The sequence below is a fragment of the Pelobates fuscus genome, chromosome 3, assembly GCF_036172605.1.
Source record: "Pelobates fuscus isolate aPelFus1 chromosome 3, aPelFus1.pri, whole genome shotgun sequence".
Classification (NCBI taxonomy): Eukaryota; Metazoa; Chordata; class Amphibia; order Anura; family Pelobatidae; genus Pelobates; species Pelobates fuscus.
This window is the reverse complement of record NC_086319.1, coordinates 279,212,226-279,228,766: the sequence shown is the minus strand read 5'-3', so window position 1 is coordinate 279,228,766 and position 16,541 is coordinate 279,212,226.

Below are 16,541 nucleotides of genomic sequence, written 5' to 3'. Positions count from 1 at the left end.
GCACGAAGTTGAGTCGATATGTGTCGTCTGGGTCTGTAGCCACCCATACTCCCAGGTATTTCATTTTACCGTAACACCAGAGGAATGGGAATTGCGAGTCTAGGGATATGTATTCTTCTGTAGGGATCGTGATGTTCAAGACTTCGCATTTTGAGAGATTAAGCTTGAAGCCAGAGATTTTTATGAATTTGTCGAATTCTGAGAGAAGACATGGCAGTGTTGTCCTAGGGTTCCGTATGAAAAACAAGAGATCATCTGCGTATGCGGCTACCTTATGGTTTGTGTCTTGCCAGTTGTACCCTTGAATGTTTGGGTTTAGGCGAATTGCCTGAAGAAGTGGTTCCAGGGACATTGCGAGCAGCAGTGGTGAGAGCGGGCAGCCCTGACGGGTGCCATTGCTGATCGCGAAGTCAGCTGTCGTGGCCCTGATGACTCTCACAGTCACATGTGGTTTGCTATACAGGGCTGATATCCACTCGAGGAACCTCTGCCCACATCCCATTTGTTGTAGGGTGGCTGTCATGTACGTCCAGTCGACTCTATCAAATGCTTTTTCCGCATCAGTTGATAATAGCAGTAGTCGGGTTTTTGTTGTCCTGGCGTGTTGTTGGATGGAGAATAGCCGCAATGTACTATCCCTAGCCTCCCTACCCGGGATAAAGCCCATCTGGTCCACATGTATCAGGTCTGGTAGTAGGTGGTAAAGCCTGTTCGCTATGACCTTCATGAATAACTTGGCATCCACGTTTAACAAGGAGATGGGGTGGTAGCTACCGCAGAGTAGCGGGTCTTTTCCTGGTTTTAAGCAAGACTGTGATGGTCGCAGCCAGGGATTCCGCGCCTAGGCTCTCTCCGCGCCTAGGCTCTCTCCGCGCCTAGGCTCTCTCCGTCACCCACTGCGTTGATGCTTTGGTTAGCCACGGTAGCAGAAGGTTGGAGAAACACTTGTAATATCCAGTCGAGAAGCCGTCTGGACCCGGTGCCTTGCCTGATTTGGACACTTTGAGGGCTGCTGCCAGCTCTTCTGTGCTGATCGGCGCGTCAAGCGTGGATGCTGAGTCCTGGTCAATCGTGTTGGTGATCGTGTTGGACAAGTAGTCAGTTATCCGCGTGATGTGGCTTTCATCGTGAGCTGTTCTAGGGGGTGGATGTAGATTATAAAGGGTCTGGTAGAAAATCCTAAACTCTTCGGTAGTGATGTACCGAACTGTTCGCTGGCGAATAGTTCCCGGCGAACATAGCGTGTTCGCGTTCGCCACGGCAGGCGAACACATGCGCGGTTCGATCCGCCCCCTATTTATCATCATTGAGTAAACTTTGACCCTGTGCCTCACGGCCAGCAGACACATTCCAGCAAATTCTGGAGCTGCCTTCTTAGATAGAGGAGGGAAAGTGTAGCTGCTGCTCATTTGATAGGGAAATGGATAGCTAGGCTAGGGTATTTAGTGTCCACTACAGTCCTGAAGGACTCATCTGATCTCTGCTGTAAGGACAGCACCCCAAAAAGCCCTTTTTAGGGCTAGAACATCAGTCTGCTTTTTTTTTTCTGTGTAATGTAATTGCAGTTGCCTGCCTGCCAGCTTCTGTGTCAGGCTCACAGTGGATACTATGCCCACTTGCCCAGTGCCACCACTCATATCTGGTGTCACTATAGCTTGCATTTAAAAACAAAACATTTTTTTCATTGTAATATATTGAATAGCAGTTAGTTGTCTGCAAGAGTCTGGGTGTCACGCCTTCAGCATATACTCTGCCAACTTCTGCCAGTCCACTTTGCCACTCATATCTGGTGTCACAATAGCGTGCCTTTAAAAAGAAAAACGTTTTTCACTGTAAGCTAATAGCAGTCAGTGTCCTTCAAGCGGGTGTCAGGCCTTCAGCGTGTATTCTGCCAATCTCTGCCAGTCCACTTTGCCACTCATATCTGGTGTCACAATAGAGTGCCTTTAAAAAGAAAAAACGTTTTTCACTGTAAGCTTATAGCAGTCAGTGTCCTTCAAGCGGGTGTGTCAGGCCTTCAGCGTGTACTCTGCCAACCTCTGCCAGTGTACTTTGCCACTCATATCTGGTGTCACAATAGCGTGCCTTTAAAAAGAAAAAAAGTTTTTCACTGTAAGCTAATAGCAGTCAGTGTCCTTCAAGTGGGTGTCAGGCCTTCAGCGTGTACTCTGCCAACCTCTGCCAGTGTACTTTACCACTCATATCTGGTGTCACAATAGCATGCCTTTAAAACCCAAAAACTTTTTTCACTGTTATAGATTGAATAGCAGTTAGTTGTCTTCAAGCGGGTGTGTCAGGCCTTCAGCGTGTACTCTGCCAACCTCTGCCAGTGTACTTTGCCACTCATATCTGGTGTCACAATAGCGTGCCTTTAAAAAGAAAAAAAGTTTTTCACTGTAAGCTAATAGCAGTCAGTGTCCTTCAAGCGGGTGTCAGGCCTACAGCGTGTACTCTGCCAACCTCTGCCAGTGTACTTTGCCACTCATATCTGGTGACACAATAGCGTGCCTTTAAAAATAAAAAAAGTTTTTCACTGTAAGCTAATACATAGATTGAATAGCAGTTAGTTGTTTTCAAGCGGGTGTGTCAGGCCTTCAGCGTGTACTCTGCCAACCTCTGCCAGTGTACTTTGCCACTCATATCTGGTGTCACAGTAGCTTGCACGCATATTACCACTAATCCCCCCAAAAATGACAGGCAGAGGCAGGCCACCCCGCAGGGGCCGTCGTGGTCGTGGTGCTGTGATTCCCTTTTGCCCTAGAATAATGCCCAATTTTCAGAGGCCACGTACCCTGAACTTGAAAAGTTCTGAGGACATAGTTGACTGGCTAACACAGGACACCCAATCTTCTACAGCTTCCGCTCGGAACCTTGACGCACCATCCTCCTCCAGCTTAGCTTCGGGCACCTCTCAAGATACAACTCACCCGCCTGCCGCCACCACCAACACTAGCACCACAGCCGCTTCACTTTATCTGTCAGAGGAGTTATTTACACATCCGTTTGAAGAAATGAGTGATGCGCAACCATTATTGCCAGAGGATGTAGATAACAGGGATATGTCTCAGTCAGGCAGCATTACACACATGGACGTACGGTGTGATGATGATGATGATGATGTTGTACCCGCTGCTGCTTCCTTTGCTGAGTTGTCAGATACAAGTGAAGCGGTTGATGATGACGATGCGTCCATGGATGTCACGTGGGTGACCGCTCGGCAAGAAGAAGAACAGGGCGAAAGTTCAGATGGGGAGACAGAGAGGAGGAGACGAGTTGGAAGCAGGGGGAGGTCGACACAAGGAGCTAGTGGCATAGTCAGACAGCATGCATCGGCACCCGGGGTCAGCCCGAATGCACGCCAATCAACACATGCTGTGTCCACCACCAGAATGCTGTCATTGCAGAGCTCAGCAGTGTGGCATTTTTTTTGGGTGTCTGCCTCTGACAACAGCGATGCCATTTGCAACCTGTGCCAAAAGAAACTGAGTCGTTGGAAGTCCAACACCCACCTAGGTACAACTGCTTTGCGTAGCCACATGATCGCACATCACAAATGACTATGGGATCAACACATGAGTACAAGCAGCACACAAACTCAAAGCCGCCATCCTCCTCCTGGTCCAGCATCTTCAGCCACGTCAACAACTGCTGTCCTCCTTGCCCCCTCTCAACAATCCGCCACTCCGTCTCTCGCCTTGAGCATTTCCCGCTCATCTGCCCACAGTCAGGTGTCTATCAAGGACATGTTTGAGCGTAAGAAGCCAATGTCAGAAAGTCACCCCCTTGCCCAGCGTCTGACAGCTGGCTTGTCTGAACTATTAGCCCGCCAGTTTTTACCATACAAGCTGGTGGAGTCTGAGGCGTTCAAAAAATTTGTGGCTATTGGGATACCGCAGTGGAAGGTACCCGGCCTAAATTTCTTTGCAAAAAAGGCAATACCCAACCTGTACTCGATTGTGCAAAAGGAAGTAATGGCATGTCTGGCACACAGTGTTGGGGCAAGGGTCCATCTGACCACTGATACCTGGTCTGCAAAGCATGGTCAGGGCAGGTATATCACCTACACTGTGCATTGGGTAAACCTGCTGACGGCTGGCAAGCATGGAATGCGTGGCTCTGCAGAGGAGTTGGTGACACCGCCATGACTTGCAGGCAGGCCTGCTGCCACCTCCTCTACTCCTCCTACTCCATCCTCTTCCATAACTTCCTCGGCTGAGTCCTCTTCTGCTGCTGCATCTTGCCCCACATCAATGGCACCCCCCCAGCTCCCCAGGTACTATTCAACATCCCGGATACGGCAGTGTCACGCCGTCTTGGGTTTGACTTGCTTGAAAGCAGAGAGTCACACCGGACAAGCACTCCTGTCCACCCAGAACGCACAGGTGGAAAAGTGGCTGACTCCGCAGCAACTGGATATCGGCAAAGTGGTTTGTGACAACGGAACAAATTTGTTGGCGGCATTGAAGTTGGGCAAGTTGACACATGTGCCGTGCATGGCACATGTGTGTAATCTGATCGTACAACGCTTTGTGCATAAGTACACAGGCTTACAGTACGTCCTGAAGCAGGCCAGGAAGGTGTGTGGCCATTTCAGGTGTTCCTACACGGCCATGGCGCACTTTACAGATATCCAGCGGCGAAACAACATGCCAGTGAGGCGCTTGATTTGCGACAGCCCGACACGTTGGAATTCAACACTCCTAATGTTCGACCGCATGCACCAACAAGAAAAAGCCGTTAATTAATATTTGTATGACCGGGGTGCTAGGACAGCCTCTGGGGACCTGGGAATTTTTTTGCCACATTACTGGACGCTCATGCGCAATGCCTGTAGGCTCATGCGTCCTTTTGAGGAGGTGACAAACCTAGTCAGTCGCACCGAAGACACCATCAGCAACATCATACCATTTGTTTTCTTCCTGGAGCGTGCCCTGCGAAGAGTGCTGGATCAGGCCGTAGATGAGCGTGAAGAGGAAGAGGAATAGTTGTGGTCACCATCACCACCAGAAACAGCCTTATCAGCATCGCTTGCTGGACCTGCGGCAACGCTGGAAGAGGATTGTGAGAAAGAGGAGTCAGAGGAGGAATGTGGCTTTGAGGAGGAGGAGGAAGACCAACCACAATAGGCATCCCAGGGTGCTCGTTGTCACCTATCTGGTACCCGTGGTGTTGTACGTGGCTGGGGGGAAGAACATACCTTCATTGAGATCACTGAGGAGGAGGAACGGGAAATGAGTAGCTCGGCATCCAACCTTGTGCAAATGGGGTCTTTCATGTTGTCATGCCTGTTGAGGGACCCTCGTATAAAAAGGCTGAAGGAAAACAACCTGTACTGGGTGTCCACGCTACTAGACCCCCGGTATAAGCAGAAAGTGGCTGAAATGTTACCAAATTACAACAAGTCGGAAAGGATGCAACATTTGCCAAATAAGTTAAAAAGTATGCTCTACACAGCGTATAAGGGTGATGTCACAGCACAACGGGAATCTAACAGGGGAAGAGGTTGTGTTGTTGATGGAGGACATGCGGACCTTTTTAAGTCCTACGCATCGCCACAGCCCTTCGGGATCCACCCTCAGAGAACGACTCGACCGACAGGTAGCAGACTACCTCGCCTTAACCTCAGATATCGACACTCTGAGGAGCGATGAACGCCTTGACTACTGGGTGTGCAGGCTTGACCTGTGGCCTGAGCTATCCCAATTTGCGATAGAACTTCTGGCCTGCCCCGCTTCAAGTGTCCTGTCAGAAAGGACCTTCAGTGCAGCAGGAGGTATTGTCATTGAGAAGAGAAGTCGCCTAGGTCAAAAAAGTCTAGATTACCTCACCTTTATTAAGATGAATGAGGGATGGATCCCGAAGGGACTGACAGTGGGCGATACATTCGACTAAAAAAGGCCTGATGAGATGAGCTGCCTTGGGCTAAAAATGGTGACCCTATGTAGGAGGAACAGTCCCTATTCTGCTCTGTGTCAGTGTGTATCAGGGATCCTTAGGATAGGTCTCAATCCATATCTGCCAAGTGACCCTATGTAGGGGGAACAGTCCGATGTAAGGCGCACTGTAAGGGCCTCAGTCGCCTCCTCCGTCTGTGAGATGAGGCCCGCATGTGAAGCGACCTCTGACCGGATCCCTGCCATTTCAGCTCTGAGGGTGTCTTGGATGGCGGAGGTAAGAGACTTAAGGTCATCCTTTGTGGCCATGGAGGCCGTCAGACTCCACAGCTTGTCCTCGATCCTCTCGAGGGTAGTGCCGTCCGACCCCGGCGGGGGATTTGGCGCCATCTTGGGGCTTCCCACTTCCCCGCTGGTGCCTGGTTGTGGGTGCAGGAACCCGTCCAGGGGGCCCTGCTGGAGGTTCCTAGGGGTCTGGGGTTGCTCTGGTCATTTATTGCGACCCATTTGGCTAAATACGAAGCTGATTAGGGGCTTTTTAGGGGCTGGTGGAGCGGAGCTCTCCCTCTACGCGGCCATCTTGGTCAGCGCCGTAACCACGCCCCCCCATACTCACAATTCATTATACACATTTCTCTGAAAGGGAAGTGTTTACATTGAAAAGCCTTCAGGGTCAGGCTGTAGACACCAGGACCACTTCATTCTATACAACAAAATAATTAACAATTGCCCAATTTTATTCTAAAGTGTATTTTAAAATCTAGTCCTTTACACGAGGCATGTTTCAGTAAGTATCATTAACAAAACATGGACTACACTGTGAATCACACTAATAATGTGTCAAATTCTTAATTGTATCAAATGTTACCCATAACAGAATAGATGCAGCTTGACAAACATTTTTGGACTCATTTTGCCCACCGGTTCTACATGATGACAAAGTTTTTTAAACTTCTCTGACACAGGCAGAATGCAAATCATTACACAGAGAACATAGTAAGTGTTTATTATTTGTAATTATTTGAAGGCATTTGCAGCCTTTTACAGTCAGGATGCTTTAAAGAAAACATCTGTTCAGCTCTGTGGGAGTTGTTTGCATGTCAGCATCACTTTATAATATCCAAATCATTAGCTGTATCCCATGGTGCATTATATACATAGCTGAGCATGGTGTTGTATAATATAATTATATTTTTTGCTGGTCTTGTCAGGCCCAGAGTTCCATCAACCCTATAGCTTCTTGATATTCAATTATACAGGTGATGTGAACAGTTGTTATAGGGACAATCCCCATAATGCACAACACCCTTTTAAACAGACTGGAAGCAATATGATGTTAAAATATTGGCTGGATAAATATGTTTGTTTTTAATAAAAATATTCATCTCAGCTTTCCAATGAAATTCAAGCATATAACATATATTAGCTTAGATGGAATAATACTGGGCAAAATCATCTCTCAACTCTTGATAAATAATGTACATCACAGGATATGTTGATATGGCTTCTTGTAACAAAAAACAACAACTTTGAAATAGGTGTGAAAATATTTTTTTACCACATTCTTGTATAATAATGATAAATGATGTCTGTTCTACATTAGTGCAATTGTAGATCCCTTCTGTACATCCCCGGTGCCTTCTCCATTCTATATCCAAGTAACCAATAGAGGAAAAAACAAAATGAGTTCACTCCTCACTTGATCTGTGAATAAGATTTTCTCATGAGACTTGGCTGTCAGAGCACTCTGATTGGTTGGTTTACTAGTGAGTGCTCTAACTCATGTTGCATAGCATTGGAAATTTTCCCACATTTACAACAGCTAACTTTATAAGGAATTTCCGGTCAGACCATGTAGAGGTTACAGGAGCTTCTCTACCACAATCCATGACTAAGCACAGTGGGGAAGTGGGTAAAACACATAGAGGGGGGATTGAGTAAGAAACAAAGAGGGTCTGGAAGGAAATGAGACACATGGAGGGTCTGGGGGGAAATGAGACACATGGTTGATCTTAGAGGATGAGACACATGGAGGATTTGGGGGCAAAGGAGACACATGGAGGGACTGTGGGGAATGAGACACATGGAAGGGCTGGGTGGATTAGACACATGGAAGAACTGGGGGGATGAGACACATAGAGGAGCTGGGGGGAATGAGACACATGTAGAGGCTGGGAAGATATGAAATACATGGAGGGACTGGGGAGAAAGAGACACATGGAAAGTCTGGTGGTGAGATTCATGGAGAATCTAGAGGGATGAGAAACATGGAGGAGCTGTGGGGAATGGGACATATGGAGGAGCTTGTGGGAATGAGACTCATGGGGGGACTGAGGGAGAATGATACACATGTGGGGCTGGGAACATACAAAGAGATGTACAGGGGCTGAGGGAGAAAGAGACATGGAGCTGAGGGAGAAGATACACATAGAAAGGCTGGGAAGGGTTTAAAGAGACACAGAACATGGTCTATGGAGAGAAAGACATAGGCAAAGGGGATGGGGAGAATAGACACAGAGGGGCTGGGGAAGTAGCAAAAGAGACAGACAGAGGAAGGGATAAAATAGACTGACATAGGCTTGGGGGAGAGAAACCCGGAAGGAGTGGGGGGACAAAAAGACACAGAGCTGCTGGGGAAGGGGCAAAATAGACAGACAGGGGCTTAGGGGGATTGGCACCCATAGGAGCTGGGGGCATAAAAAGGGACACAGAGGGGCTGGGGAAGGGGTAAAAGAGACCGACATGGGGCGTGGGGAGACACCCAGAGGGACTAGGGGGATAATGAGACATAGGGGGATTGGGAAAGTGTCACATCCTGCTCTGTTCTGTGGAGATGTCTGGTCTTGGTTTCTGGTATCCAGTACTCTTTTTCAAATTCTTGTTTAGTTTTTCTTGGTTTTTCTGGTTCTCTATTCCATGTCTGGTTTTCTTTATGCTGGGTTTTCTGGGTTCATTCCTGTATTCCGTTCCTGGAATTCCCAGTCTCTTGGATTCCTTTATATGTTTATTTTATGTTGCCACACCCTTTCCTTTTCCATGAATCCCTTTTGTTTCAGTTGGTTCCTGCAGGCAATTGCTCCAAGTCATCTGCCCCTTTCTTGCAGGTAAGTGCTGTGTGTGTTTATATCTAGGCAGATAGGAACCCACCGTATTTGGAGTACTTTGTCGTAGTGGTGGGCTGCATACATCTTGGCCATTTATGTATGTCTAAATCTCCAATGTTTTACATACATAGTACTTAGTTATGTCTCCTCTTGTTTTGCCTTGTATCTCTTGTCTTGTTTTATTTTGTCTTGTATTCCCAGTTCATGTACAGTCCTCTCCTGCCCTGTTCTTGTTTTCCTCATGTCTTGTGTACATGTTCTGGGTTCTGCTTTCTGTCCTGCTCCGGTTCTGGGTTCTCCTAGTTTTGTCTTGTTTTCTTGTTTGGTGTCTATTCTAGCCTTACCTTATTTCTTTACTGGATACATACCTGCTGCTGAGTCCAGATCATGGGGGGTCTGCATATTGTCATCTGGCACCTGGGATCCGCAGAAGCTGCAACAGGTCCCTGGTATGTGGCCGCACAAATGCTGGTGCTCAACACCAGGGGGCGTGCGGTTACCCTGCACCAGGCCCTGATAATCCATTTCCAAACAGTGACTCCTACTATCAAGATCAGACATACTGGGTCCCGGTCATTGGGCCGCCACCCGTGACAGAAAGGGGGAAAGAGATACACAAAAGGGGCTGAGGCAAGAAACAGACATACAGGAGCTGGGGTAAGGGAGAAAGAGATATACAAAAGGTGCTAGAGGAGGTGGCACACAGATGGAATGTGGAAGGGGAGAAAGAGACGCAAAGGGCTGTTGGAGGGGAAGAGACACAAAGTGAGGTTGATGGGGGAAAGAAAGAGACACACAAAGGGGCTGGTTGGAAAGAGACACACAAAGGGGCTGGGGAAGAAATAGAAACATAAAAAGGTTGGGGAAAAACACATAAAAGGGCTGGGGGAGTAAGAGAAACACAAAGTGGCTGGAGGGAAGTAAGTCAGAGACAAAGAGGCACACAGACGGGATGTTAAAGGGGAGAAAGAAACACACAAAGGACCAGAGGTAGAAAGAGACACACAAAAGGGGTTGTGGGAGAAAGAGACACACAAAGGAATGGAAGGAGAGTAAGAAACACAAAAGGGTCTGGAGGGGAGTAAGAGACAGACAAAAGAGGGGTGTAAGAGACACACAAATTGAACAAATTGGGGCTAAGCTATACTAAAGGGGAGAGTAAGACAAAAGGGGCATGAGATACACTAAAAGAGGGTAAGAAATTCAAGAGGAGTATTAAGGGACACACAGGTGAAGATGCATTTTTGAGAGGAAATGTAGTGTGGGGGTGGGGGGGGGCAAAATAGATCTTCGTCTGTGTAGCCAAAAATCCTTCCCCTGGCTCGGTTTACACTCTGTCAAAGTTCAGTCTGCATAGAGCTCTCCATGATGCACAGAGCTCTCCATAGGTTAAGATGGATTTATTTTATTGCTGCTTATATTTTTATTTTTTTCTGGAAGGTTTTTTTTTTTTATCTTTATTAGTAGTGTTGGGAATTACGGATTTTTATATGACCTTTTTGTGAATGAGGAATAGAAGAATTATAAAAAAGAAGACTTTTAATGGCAACCATAATTATTTTTTAACAGGTATTAGATTTAGTGGCCCCCGATAAACATGTAAGTAATTTAAAACTGAATGCTTAGATGAATTGCTTTTCAACATGTATATATATTAAATAAAGATTTATTTTATTTTTGCTATTCAGTGTACATTGGGATTTTGTATTTTGTCGTTTATATTTTTGACTGCTATGGGACATGGTCTACACAATTCTTTGCAACCATTTAATATAATACATCTCTGTACTGTGGTGTTGGCTCCTACATAAACTAATAATTGTGTACAGGAGGAGCATCAGGTTTGCCTAGGCACACCCTAGAGCAGGGCCAACTTATTTTTTTCTCTGTATTGAACTTTTATGTACATTTTAAATGATTATCATGAACGAAACCTCTGCATAGACTATATCACTGATGCAAAAATTTATATGTTGTATCTATTTTGTCCATGCTCTAGTAATTTCACGCATGGATTATTGGAACCCTCTCCTGATCGGTCTTCCCAAAAGCCATACTGCACCGCTACAGTCCATAATGAACGCTGCTGCCAGACTGATTTTCCTCTCTAGTCGGTTTTCTCACACCTCACCCCTCTGCCAGTCCTTACATTGGCTTCCTGTATGCTATAGGAGTCAATTCAAGGTACTAACTCACACCTATAAAGCACTGAACAACTCTAGCCCCTCTTATATCTCCTCACAGATCCATAGGTATGTCCCTTCTCGGTCTCTCCGCTCTGCCCACCTCCTGTCCGTTGTCCGCACCCGTACGGCCAACTCACGCTTGCAAGACGTCTCGCGGGCAGCTACCTTCCTATGGAATAACCTGCCTACCACCATCAGACTCTCCCCTAGTCTTGCATCTTTTAAGAAGTGCCTTAAAACCCATCTCTTTATGAAAGCTTAGGGCCTCCAAGACTAACCTCTACCTCACATACCTGTCTCTTGCTCTCTCCTAAAGGGCAGCCCACCTTATTTGACTGCAAATTCCTGTCCTAACGTGTTTTACACCCCACCTCCTAGAATGTAAGCTCGATTGAGCAGGGTCCTCTTCAACCTATTGTTCCCGTAAGTTTTTTGTTATTGTCCTATTTATAGTTAAATCCCCCTCTCACAATATTGTAAAGCGCTACGGAATCTGTTGCCACTATATAAATGGCAATAATAATAATAATAATAATAATAATAATATTTTATTTTGGTATATTTTAAATAACATTGAAATGGTTATTTTCTCTGGGTGCACACCCATGTAATGTGCTGTGCATGTTTGTGCACCTGAGTATAAGTATGGGTGGATTTTACTATTAGCATGTTGGGAATTCAGAGAACTGCTTTGCCATGGTTAATATCTGAGCTTTTTGCAGCAGGAAACCAAAATCAGACTTTCATTTTTTTTAATCCCTTGCCATTCACAATACTTCCAAGAGCGAACACTAAACAAAAGATGTTCTTCAAATCTAATTTCTTAGAGTTGCTTATTTGCATCAGATTTGAGGTCAAACTTCTGCAAGAACTTTGAGAAGAAAATTACAAGTGATAAAATATAACTTTGAACATAGAGTCACGGATGAATTGTAGCAGACTACATGCCAGATGGGTTTAATATACTGTGCTAAATCAGCTTCATTATTACTTTAGATAATTAAAACACATCACATATCTCTGCACTCTGGAGAAAAGTTTCCCTGCTTAAAATTCTTCTGTAGCTGCCACTTCGATCTAGTTGTATTATTTTACCATTATTTTTTTTTTTATCTCCCCCAGATTTTCACAGTTTTATGAACTATACTTTTTTTTTTCTTGGTGTCCAATAATTAACTTGTCTATCACACAGTTTATATTGTGGTTGATCCGATCCCGTAGCCCTAGCACCTGGCACACTCAGATTACAGTTATCAGCAGGGGCCGCACAGAGTCCATTGCTTTTATCCCACATGTCTTTGCAATCTCATTCCACATGAGTCAGCTGTAAATGGGGCAGAATTCCTATAGAGATTGCCACATCCAAATAGAAAAACGAGATCTAAAGCCACACTTCCATTTCCCTGCAGCTTGTAACATGTGATGGCTCAGTTAGCACAGAATAGATATACAAGAAGGAAAATTAAATATTGGCTGGAAAAAAAAAAAAAAAGTTAAATGTTATTTCAGTAGGCTTACAGTAGCCTCCTTAACCAGAAGACCTTTTTTCATGCTATGTGTACCTTTAATTTATTAAATTAATACAAACATAAATATACAGAATAGAATAGAATAGAATAGAATATCTAATATAAAACAAAGTACAACCAATTTTGGGAAAAAGTATGCAAATGTGGTTAGTGCTCCCACGTACGAAGGAAAGCAATATGTGTGCATGTTGCATATTATTATTGAGTTGGAGGGATTAACTGAGGTAGATCAGCCATTCCTGGTTCTGATGAACCAGAGAACATCTATAACAAAGAAACGGCCAATTAAACAAAATGCCCAGAGTGGAGTGTTGTGCAGTTATCAAACCAATAACAACGTCCAATGCTTGGAGTCATAGTTCAAAAGTGATCCCACATTAAAATACATTCTTACGAGCTAAACAGAATAAAAACAAGTCAGAAAATATTTGCTTAACCCCATAAGGATCAATTTTCTGGAATAAAAGGGAATCATGACATGTCACACATGTCATGTGTCCTTAAGGGGTTAAAGGACTTCCTGGAATCCTTGGCTCTGCATATGTGCTTTTGAGCCTTTATGAGTTGCAAGCTTTTCATTCTTTTCTTTCAACTTATACATGCGAAGAGGAGGAACAAAGGAAAGATACATTGTATATGCAACTCACTTATATGACCCAGAGCTTAGAACCTGGATCTAGATTCCATCAGATTCATCCACTTTTTTGTGGCATCATCCCTTTAAATATGCAAAACTCTAGCATTTACCTGCAATTATGCTTGGAAATAATGCAAGTGAAAGATAAAAATAAACACCCTTTTATTAGCCTCTTTCTCCTAGCTCTAGTTCATTTAGTTAAGCTTATCTCAAATAGGTGACACCAAATCTGCTCCTAAGACTGATAAATGCCAATTTCAGAATGACATTAAATATCTAGATTTTCTTAGAATTATTGAAGGAAAAAAAATAAAAAAATTGAAATCTATATTTTACTTTAACATGTCTGAGAAAATTTAGAATTTTATATCACAAACAAGGTTTGTATTATGCACATTTAAAGCTAGGTACCATAGAAAATGTGCAATATTACAAAATAGACATAGAAACATTTGAGATAGATTTGAAATAGAAGGCTTCAAATTACCAGTCAGCAGGCTTAAAGGGACACTATAGTCACCAGAACCACTACAGCGTAATGTAATGGTTCTGGTGTGTGTAGCCTGTCCCAGCAGGCTAAGCACTGTAAAAAGCACTGAGAAAAGGCAGTGTTTACATTGCTGCCTAGGAACACCTTTAGTGGCAGTCACTCAGACAGCCACTAGAAGTGCTTCCTAGTCTAGCGTCTCCATGCTCTGAATGTTCCCCATAGAAATAGGGCGCTGAATGTTCCCCATAGTGATGCAGTTCCTACCAGTTCCTGTGTAGGTTTGAGAATTTATTTTTTGGAGTTGATGAAAAAACCCAGACCTATGTGACAATAAACTGTCCAATTCCTATGCAATTGTAGAGTAGATTTTAATTGGAACATTAGAAGAAGATTGTCTAAATACACAAGTATTTTATTTTTATTTTATTTGGCATTTAAATAGAGCCAACTTATTCTACAGCACTTGACATTATAAGAGGGGTAAATGTAACAATAAATAAAAACAATTACAAAATGTTATAGAAACAATAGATTGATGATGACCCTGATTAATCAAGCTTACAGTCTAGAGGAGGTGGGTTATAAAAACTCAATATAAAGGCCATCAAGAGGGATAGCAACAAAACAACAAAGAGGGAATGTAGCAGAACATGAGGTGAGAGTTGATTGTGGCCCTTTAGGAAAGAGAAAGAGACAGGTTTGTGAAATAGAAATAACACAGGGAGGCCATAAGCTTTTCTAAGGAGATTGGTTTAGAAGGACTTCTGCAAAGACTGAAGACTAAGGCAGTCTGATGGCAGTATGCAGCCTGTCCAAAAAATGGAACTGCCCGCGAGAAGTCCTGCAAATGCAAGTTAGCAGTGAGGATGTGAGCAGCAGGCAGAACAAGTGTCACTGGCAGAATTGAGAGACCGAGAAGGGGGGTGCCTATGAATTAGTGAACAAATATAACAGGGGCTAGAGTTGTTTAGAGCTTTATAGGTAAGGGTTAGTATTTTGAATTGACTACTATAGGATACAGTAAGTCAATGTAAGAATGTGACAACCGGGCAGCAGCATTCATTGCAAACTGTAGCAAGGCAGTATGGTTTCCGGGGAGACCAATTAGGAAAGAATTACGGTATTCAATGTGAAAAATTAGTAAAGCATTAACAAGTTCCTTGGCAGCATCTTGTGTAAGGAGGGAGTTTGGCAAATGGATGCATTGTCTTTCCAATGGACAGATGTTCCCCTAATGCTTTTCCCCCTCCATCTTTACTAATGAAGGTAATGAAGGGCCCTAAAAAAAAATGTTACCCCCCCACCCCCCAAAAAAAAAATTACCCCTACCTACCCCCCTCACCCTAAAAATAATGAGGGGGGACTTTTAACTAAGTACCTGTAAAAAAAATTACGCCTTTTTGGGGGGTAAAAAAGATTTTAGAGGAAAGAAGACATCAAATGGTAAGTTGTATTTTTTTTACAGGTACTTAGTTAAAGGTCCCCCCTCATTATTTTTAGGGTGAAGGGGATAGGTAGGGGTTAATATTTTTTGGGGGTGACTAGGGGTTTGGGGACCCCTAGTCACCTGGGGGGTTAACATTTTTATTTAGGGCCCCCACTCGCCACTTAGGGGTGGGGGCCAGGGGGGGACTTTAGGTCCCCCCCTTATTAGTATTTAGGGCCCCCTCCCACTGCTCAGGGGTGGGGGTCAGGGACATTAGGTCCCCCACTATTAGTAATTAAGGCCCCCACCCGCCGCTCAGGGGTGGGGGCCAGGGGAGAGGACATTAGGTCCCCCCCCTTATTCCAATTTAGGCCCCCCACCCGCCATTAAGGGGTGGGAGACAGGGGGGAGGACATTAGGTCTTCCCTTATTCCAATTTAGGGCCCCCACCTGCCACTCAGGGGTGGGGGCAAGAGGGGAGGACATTAGGTCCCCCCCTATTCCAATTTAGGGCCCCCACCTGCCACTCATGGGTGGGGGCCAGGGGGGAGGACATTAGGTCCCCCCCTTATTAGTATTTAGGGCCCCCACCCACTGCTCAGGGGTGGGGGGAGGACATTAGGTTCCCCTCCGTTATTTTACTGTAGGGCCGTTTAGGAGTGGGGCCTGGGGGGGGGGGCAATAGGACCCCCTTCAGGTTCGAAGCCCCCACTCGCGCAGCACAGGTGGGGACTCGGGAGGGGGGGGACTTTTTTTAAGTAAGCATTGTTTAATAGACATGCCCCTACTCGCAGTATAGCAAGTAGGGGCATAATTTACTAATACTATGTAATCTTTATACTGTGGGAATTAGGGAGTTATCTACTTATTCATTCCTGTCATTACATTGACTGGCCAAGTAACTTACATTTTATATGAATGTATGTTAATTGATTGTTGTAAGTGTTGCAAATGCTTACAGCTGAATCCTGGCTATGTTTGTATACTTTTTATTTAAAATTGTATTGTATAACATTCTTCATTCTTCCACTGGGTAAGTATATTATTTCTTAGGCAATATTGTGCTTCAGAACTTCAGCACTTCGACACTTCGGAAATTCGGTAATTTCGGGACTTCGGGACTTCAATCATTCAGCAAATTCGCAATTCATCTATTCAGACATTGGGAAGTATCCGAATGTCCAAATTGCCCGAGATTATGGTATCGAATAGATTTAGCCAATTACAGCACCTTAAAGAAGATGACCTTTTTTAGGGCGAACCATGACCAGAATG